The following is an 8,295-nucleotide window of genomic DNA, read 5'->3' on the forward strand; positions in this document are numbered from 1 at the left end:
CTGTTTAACTCTCCCAGGGAAGCTGCAACGCTCACCCAGTGGGGAGTTCCCCCTTAGATTTCCATGCTGTGAGTATATGCATGCGCGCATGGGAGAGAGACGGGGCTGTCTGCTACCGTATACCATTGCAGTCTCAGAGACCCACTGGGGCAGTTCTGCTTTGTCCAATAGGGTCACAAGCAGTCCGAATGGACTCAATTGCAGTAGGGTTTGATTTTTTAAAATTTTTATCTGGGGCCCGGCTTGCTGGGGCCCAGTCAGCAAAACCCAGCAGCAGAGCAGAAGCCCGAGGATCTCCAGTCCAACCCCTATCAGCGTGAGGCAGCCGGAGACAATGGTGATAGGACACAACAGCTACACAGCTGGCCTAAACCATGGCACCCTGCTCAGTGGCACGAGAACCCCACCGTCAGCTGGATACCAACTTGTGGCCACCCTACAGGGCAGAGGAGAACTGCTTTGCAGGGTTTCCAAGACCGTACATCTTTATGGGCACAGACAACCTCATCTTCTACCCGTGGTGCATTCAGTGGGGTTGAACCACTGATCTCACTGTTAGCAGCCCCAGTGCTTGGCCCACTGCACCACCAGGGCTCCCTGCCATAAAGAATTGTGTTGTTAGGTGCCATCAAGTCAGCAGTCCCAACTCACAGCTGGCGTCTGCCTCCACCTCCTGAGTCCTGTGGCCTGTGGCCAGTCTCAGGGACCCACTGTGCTAATATCCTGCTGAATGCTTTCCATGGGCGAGTCTTATGTTACTTATGACATGTAACCATCACTAATTTGAGATGCCTCCAAGAGTTGGTGTAGTAATAGCACTGATTTGTCCCTTGGCTCCCTGTGAACTATCTGGCAGAGGCCACATGGCCCCCAACGGCAGGCTGCCCAATCAAGGCTCTGCACTCAGCTGTCCAGAGTCAGGGTTTCAATTTACCAATTTAGTGTTTAGGTCAAGCGATGTCAATCCTTTTGTTGATGGCTCAGCTCTGTGTCCAGCCCTAAAACCCTGATAGATGCCTGGTGTATGCTGAGGGCAGGCTATGTTGCCCAGCAGTGAATTGGATCCACCTGACCTGGCTACTGCATACGACTATTTCAAGGCCAACGTAGGAATGGTCTTTCCATGGTCTGTGAGGAAGAACACATTTCTGCCTCCAGGGGTGTCTTTAAAGCTAAATTAGCGGTGATGCCCAATATTGCTTTCACACCAGACACAACAAAGGCCAAGGGTAGCCAGGAGGGAGGAGTTCCTCTGGATTCACTGAGGTAGGTAAACCAGTCCGTCAGAAGGAACAGGAAAGAGACTTTAGAGGGCTGAGCAGTGATGGAACCAGAAAGATCAGGAAAATCAGTCACCCAAGTAGGAAGGACACCGGGGCTGGAGGTGGGGGTTGGGGTTTGAGGCCTCAGTGAGGCTCTCAGGAGCAGGCAGCCACGAAGTCTGTGGCAACATCAGAAAGCCCGCTGGGTCTGGGCATGGAATGAGAAGGAACATAGCCCATCAACATCCAGAACCTCCCATCGGGGAGCTGGGGCTGATCCCTAACTAGACAGTCTTCCATCACTTGATTTTATTAAAGGAGAGAGATTCAAGATGCCGCCAGTGATAGATAATAATAACATGTTGTGAGGTGCTGCCAAGTCTTCACCACCTGATAGCAGCCCCATGTACAACAGAACGACGCACGGCCCGCCCCTGTGCCAGCCTCACCACTGTTGCTGCGATCGAGCCCGTTGTTCCGGTCACGGGGTCAGTCTGGCTCACTTTCATTAGCCCTCCACTTGCCCAAGCACGATGTCCTTTTCCAGGAGCTGGTCCCTCCTGGAAACACGTTCAAAGAACATGAGATGAAGTGCTTTCGCCCTCATTCTAAAAGGGCATTCTGGCCGTGCGTCTTTCAACACAGGTTTGTTTGTTCCTCGGCTAGTCCGTGGGACTGTCCATACTTTTGGCAACACCATAATCCAAATGCATGATTTCTTCCGTGGCCTTCTTTACTCATTGTCCACCTTCCACATGCATATGAGGTGATTGAAAATACCTTGGCTTCGGTCAGGCACACCTTACTGCCTAAGGTTCTTAAAGTAACAGCTTAGTTCCTTAACACTTTAAAGTGATCACGTGTAGCAGATCTGACCAACAGGTAATTTCCAGACTGCTTCTTTCCTGAGCCCTGATAGTTGATCAAGCAGAATGAAACCCTGGACAGGTTCAATCGCTTCTGTTTCATAGGATGTTGTCTACTGGCCCAGTTGTGAGGATTTTTGCTCCCTTTGCAATGAGTTGCCATCCACTTGGAAGGCTGCAGTCGCTGATCTTCATCACTAAGTGCTGCAACCCCGGTGGGGTCTCAGGAAGTAAGGCTGGCTCATCTGCACATCATAGGCTGCTAATAAGCCTTCCTCCCACCGGAGGCCACACTCTTCTTCACGCGGTCCAGCTTCTCAGGTGATTTGCTCAGCGTACAGACTGAATAAGAATAGGGAGAGGAGACAACCCTGATGCGCACCTGTCCTGACTTTAAACCATACCGTGTCCCTTGTTCTGTTCAAACAACTGCCTCCTCATCTGTGTACAGGTTTCGTATTAGCACAACAAACTCTTCCGTAGTCCCCATGACTTGCAATATTATCCTCAGTTATGATCCATACAGTAGAACACCTTTGCAGAATCAATTAAACACAAGAAAACATTTTTCTGGTATTCTCTGCTTCCAGCCAAGAGTCATCTGGCTTTAGCCATGGTATCGGTCATTCCACGTCTTCTTCTGACTCTGGCTTAGATTTCTGGCAACTCCCTGTCCATGTATGGCTGCAAATGGTTTAGAAGTATCCCCAGTAAAATGTTACTTGTACATGATCTTAATCAGACCATTGGACATTTTCCGCATTCTGTTGGCTCGCCTTTCTTTGGAGTGGGCACAGGTATGCCTCTCTTCCAGTCAGTTGGTTAGGGAGCTGTCTCCCGAGTTTCTTGCCTTAGACTAGTAATTCCAGGCCTGCATCAGTTTGGGCGATCCATCAACTCCTGGAAGGTGTTTGTTTTGTTTTGTTTTTGGCTAATGCTTTCACTGCAGCTTAAACTTACCCCTTCATACCACTGGCTCTTGAGTATATGCCACCTCTTGAAATGGTTGAACGTCAATAGTTCTTGATACTCTGACTCCATATATTCCTTCCATCTTCTTTTTTTTGTTTAAATCATTTTATTGGGGGCTTGTACAATCCTTATCACAATCCATCCATCCATCCATTGTGTCAAGCACATTTGTGCATTTGTTGCCATCATCATTCTCAAAACATTTGCTTTCTACTTGAGTCCTTGGTATCAGCTCCTCATTTTTCCTCTCCCTCCCCTAGGAACCCTTGATAATTTATAAATTATTATTATTTTGTCATATCTTACACTGTCTGATGTCTCCCTTCACCCACTTTTCTGTTGTTTGTCCCCCAGAGAGGGGTAATATGTAGATCCTAGTGATCGGTTCCCCCTTTCTACCCCACCTTCCCTCTGGCCTCCCAGTATTGCCACTCTCACCACTGGACCTGAGGGGTTTATCTGTCCTGGATTCCCTGTGTTTCCAGTTCCTATCTGTACCAGTGTACATCCTCTGGTCTAGACAGATTTGTTAGGTAGAATTGGGATCATGATAGTGGGGGAGAGGAAGCATTAAAGAACTAGAGGAAAGTTGTATGTGTCATCATTGGTATACTGCACCCTGACTGGCTCATCTCCTCCCCGTAACAGCTTCTTTTATTTTTAATCATTTTATTAGGGGCTCATACAACTCTTATCACAATCCATATATACATCAGTTGTATAAAGCACATTTGTACATTCATTGCACTCATCATTCTCAAAACATTTGCTCTCCACTTAAACCCCTGGCATCAGCTCCTCATTTTCCCCTCCCTCCCTGCTCCCCCTCTCCCTCCCTCATGAACCCTTGATAATTTATAAATTATTATTTTGTCATATCTTGATCTGTCTGAAGTCTCCCTTCACCCACTTCTCTGTTGTCCTTCCCCCAGGGAGGAGGTCACATGTAGATCCTTGTAATTGGGTCCCCCCTTTCCAACCCCCCCTCCCTCTACCCTCACAGTATCGCCATTCTCACCACTGGTCCTGAAGGGATCATCTGCCCTGAATTCCCTATGTTTCCAGTTCCTATCTGTACCAGTGCACATCCTCTGGTCTAGCCATATTTGTAAGGTAGAATTGGGATCATGGTAGTGGGGTAGGAGGAAGCATTTAGGAACTAGAGGAAAGTTGTATGTTTCATCATTGCTGCATTGGACCCTGACTGGATCTTCTCCTCCCTGAGACCCTTCTGAAAGGGGATGTCCAGTGGCCTACAAATGGGCTTTGGGTCTCCACTCTGCACTCCCCCCCTCATTCACAATATGATTTTTTTTGTTCTTTGATGTCTGATACCTGATCCTATCGACACCTCGTGATGGCACAGGCTGGTGTGCTTCTTATATGTTGGCATTGTTGCTTCTGAACTAGATGGCTGCTTGATTATTTTCAAGTCTTTAAGACCCCAGATGCTATATCTGTTGATAACCAGGTACTATCAGCTTTCTTCACCACATTTGCTTATGCACCCACTTTGTCATTAGTGATTGTGTTGGGAAGGTAAGCATCATGGAATGCAGTTTAATAGAACAAAGTGTTCTTGCCTTGAGGGAGTACCTGAATAGAGGCCAAATGTCCATCTGCTACCTTAATACTAAACCTATAAATATATGCACATAGATCTATTTCCCCATCATCATCATCATATAAAAATATATTTACAGATGTGCATGCCTGTATTTAGACCTCTATAAATGCCCTTTGCCTCCTAGTTCTTTCTGTTATTTCCCTTTACTTTCCTCTTGTCCCACTATCATGTTTAGTCTTCATTTGGGTTTCAGTAATTCCTCTCGTTTACATTTTCCTTGATTAAGCCCTAACAGGCCTCCAGCACCCTCCTCGTCATCAATTTTGGATCACTTGTTGTTCCCTTGTCCCTGGGGTTATTAACACCCACTTCCTTTCCTGCACCTCCCCCTGTCCCGCGTCCCTCCAGAACCATAGGTCCTGTTGTTTTCTCCTCCAGAATGTTTATCCCGCCCATCTTATCTAGCTAGACCTGCAGAGATAATAATATGCACAAAAAACAAGACAAAGCAAAACAAAGCAACAAAAGAAAAAAACGACGACAAAAAAAAAAAAAGAAGAAAAGTCTGTAAATAGCTCAAGGTCTGTTTGTTGCCCTTTAGGAGTGTTTTTTAGTCAAGTCTGATGGGGTGCCAAGTCTTGGCCCCAAAATCTATTGTTGGTACTCCCTGGGGACTTCATTACTCGGTTCCCCTTGTTGTTCTGTTGCACATCATTATTGTTTAGCCTTAGTGTGGTGGGGTGAGATTGGGTGCAATTCCCACACTGTGTCTCCAGTGCTGCCCACTGTAGCACTATGGGTCAGTGAGGGGCCAGCGCTATGTCTCATAGCGGGGCCAGCGCTATGGTCCTTTCTGTGCTTTGGTTGCTCTGAGTGGGAATATCGTCCTCAAAGTTTGGTGGGCCAGGATGTGCTCCATTCTCTCTTCCTCCCCTTCATTTGCTCCCGTGTGTTCTGATCAGACATGTCCGTTTCCCTGAGCTGTAGCTTCAGTGCTGTCCTCTGAAGTGAATTCTTCTGCGGGGAGAGGGGGCTGTCCACGTAGTTGGGATTGGGGCTGGCCCTTCAGACCTCTTCATGCTAACTTCCTTGCTTCACGCCAGTATGTTACAGTCACGTCTTGGAGCACCAGGTTGAAGTCTGGTCCCTCTTTCCCTGTCCTTCCATCTTGTTTGATGTTTTCCGCATTGTTCGATATAGTTCCCAGAGCATTTTCTTCATTTCACAACTCAAGGCTTGAACTTTTTCCCTTCAGCTTCTTCAACAGAGCAAGTTCTCCCCTTTTTGCTTTCTAATTCCTGTTCTTTGCGCATTTGATAATATATATGAAACAACATCTAATATGTTATGAGTACCATGATATTTATATCTGACATATGATAATGCATTATAATAATTATATAAACAATATGTATAATAATAAGCCCACAACTGCACTAAAACATAAGAAGGAGTTGTTTATCTGGAATTCTAAGGGTCCCTGTGACATAGGCGAAGGCTGGAATCTTCACAAAGAAAGAAGCCAGAGCCCAGAGAAGATTAAAAAGTTAGGGGGCTGCTTCATGATATGACAAGCCCAGAGGTCAAGACTATTTGGGGATCCCTGAGGACAATCACTTGGGACACCATATGGGAGTGACCATGTCTCTACTCCCAAACCAGAGGTGTCAGTCCCCCAGTTTGGAGTCGGGGGACCAGGTGGTTGGGAAAGAGAGGTTGGCTGGGGACCTCGGGGCTGGTAATACTCGTAAGGGGAAGGGTGTTTTCCTTGTACAGGAGACTCGATGCAGTAAACAGAGAGGACATTGGGGAAAGCTTGCTACTCTAATGCAAAGTTGAGCACACAGTCAATTACCCCTGAACCTCTGCTGAGAGGCACAGAGCCCAACAAAGGGAAAAGCTTACATGCAAAGAAGCAGAATTAATAGTACAAATAGAATAAGAATTGGGTACATGATAGAGTCTTCTGAGAGATATAAAATTATATTATTCCCTCACAAGGAATGCTATAGAGCTCTTGAAAATGAAAAATTTGATGATTGAAATAAAGAATTTCTGTAACTGGGCAGAATCATCATAGATATGAGAATAAGTCAAGAGGCAGAACCAAGGAAATATTTTAGTAAAGCAAAACTATAAAAATAGTTAAGAGAATTAGAAGATTAAATCTGTTCACAACATTCATCTAACTTTCACCATCAAGTCTCTGACCTATAGGGAAGGGTTGAATTGTCCCTTGGGGTTTCTGAGACATTAAATCTTTAAAAATGAAAAAAAAAACCCAACTAACTTTTTTTTTTTAAATTCAGGGGATAGTGGGAACGCAGTCCCCAACTACCACAAATCATGCAGTCAAGTTTCCCACATTTGGGCAAATCGCAGAGGTCAGCACATCCGGAGTGCAATGGGTGAGCCTCGCTCTGGGAAAACCACCTTCATGATCATGGTATCTCCCCTGCCAGGTAAGTATCCACCTAACTTTTTAATTGTAACGTAGGTGGGTATTTATGTTTCAGATAATCAACATTGCATTCAATCAAGACATTACATGTTTATGGAAGCTCAATGACTCTTCTTTCTCCCAAAGAAAGTCTGATGGTTTCCAACTATTGACCTTGCGGCTACAAGTTCAATACGTAGGTTACTGTTCTACCAAGCCAAACTCACTGCCATCAAGTCAATGCTGACTCATAGAGACCCTACGGTCTTTACTGTAGCAGAAAGCCCGTCTTTCTCCTGTGGAGTGACTGGTGGTTTTGAACTGCAGACCTTTAGCCCAATGTATAACCACTACGCCACCAGGGCTCCCCCACTCCTTTACCAGTATTCCTTTACTCATCTATCAGAGCTTCAAAAGAAAAGAATGCAGACAATGGGAAGAGAGATACAGTGGCCAGCGATGGGAGGTGGGAGCAGGCTTGTAGCCCAAGTGAAAGTACCACGGACAGCAGAGCAGAGTCAAGGACAAGCAAAATAAAACAGGCGTGTGTAGTGAGCTTTCCGAATGCCAAGGATAAAGAGAAAGCTCCAAGTACTTCTGGCGGTAGAGGGGGGTTGGGATGGTGGTGAGGAGACATCTTCTTGGATGCAAGAAGAATGTGGAGCAATATCTTCAAATTTCTCTGGAAAATATTCTGAGTTAGCGTTCCATAGCTATTGCATGTAAAACTGCAGCATAAATGTGAAGAGGCAAAGTGATGTATTTTAACACTCACTCACTCACTCACTCACTCACTCACTCACTCACTCTCTCACTCACTCACTGCCATTGAGCTGATTCTGACTCATAGGTTCCCTCTAGCACAGTGTATAACTGTCCCTGTGGGTTTCTGAGACTGCAACTCTTTTTTCAAAAATCATTTTATTGGGGGCTCATACAACTCATCACAATCCATGTCAAGCACATTTGTTGTCCTCATCATTCTCAAAACATTTGCTCTCCACTTAAGCCCTTGGCATCAACTCCTCATTTTTTTAACCCTCCCTCCCTGCTCTCCCCTCTCTCAAGAGCCCTGGATCATTTATAAATTATTACTATTTTATCATGTCTTAAACTGTCCAACATCTCCCTCCCTTCACCCACTTCTCTGTTGTCCATCCCCCAGGGAGGGGCTATATGCAGATCCTT

At 45.8% G+C, this 8,295-nt stretch overlaps 1 non-coding gene across 1 annotated transcript; it reads right to left on the reverse strand.

Annotated features, from left to right (window-relative positions):
• Positions 1–6,973: 6,973 nt before the first annotated feature.
• LOC142461767 (U1 spliceosomal RNA) lies at positions 6,974–7,137 on the reverse strand. The gene has a single exon (XR_012786965.1). It is a non-coding gene; the product is annotated as a U1 spliceosomal RNA (small nuclear RNA).
• Between the last annotated feature and the right edge of the window lie 1,158 nt (positions 7,138–8,295).

The sequence above is a fragment of the Tenrec ecaudatus genome, chromosome 11, assembly GCF_050624435.1.
Source record: "Tenrec ecaudatus isolate mTenEca1 chromosome 11, mTenEca1.hap1, whole genome shotgun sequence".
In the NCBI taxonomy this organism is placed as follows: domain Eukaryota; kingdom Metazoa; phylum Chordata; class Mammalia; order Afrosoricida; family Tenrecidae; genus Tenrec; species Tenrec ecaudatus.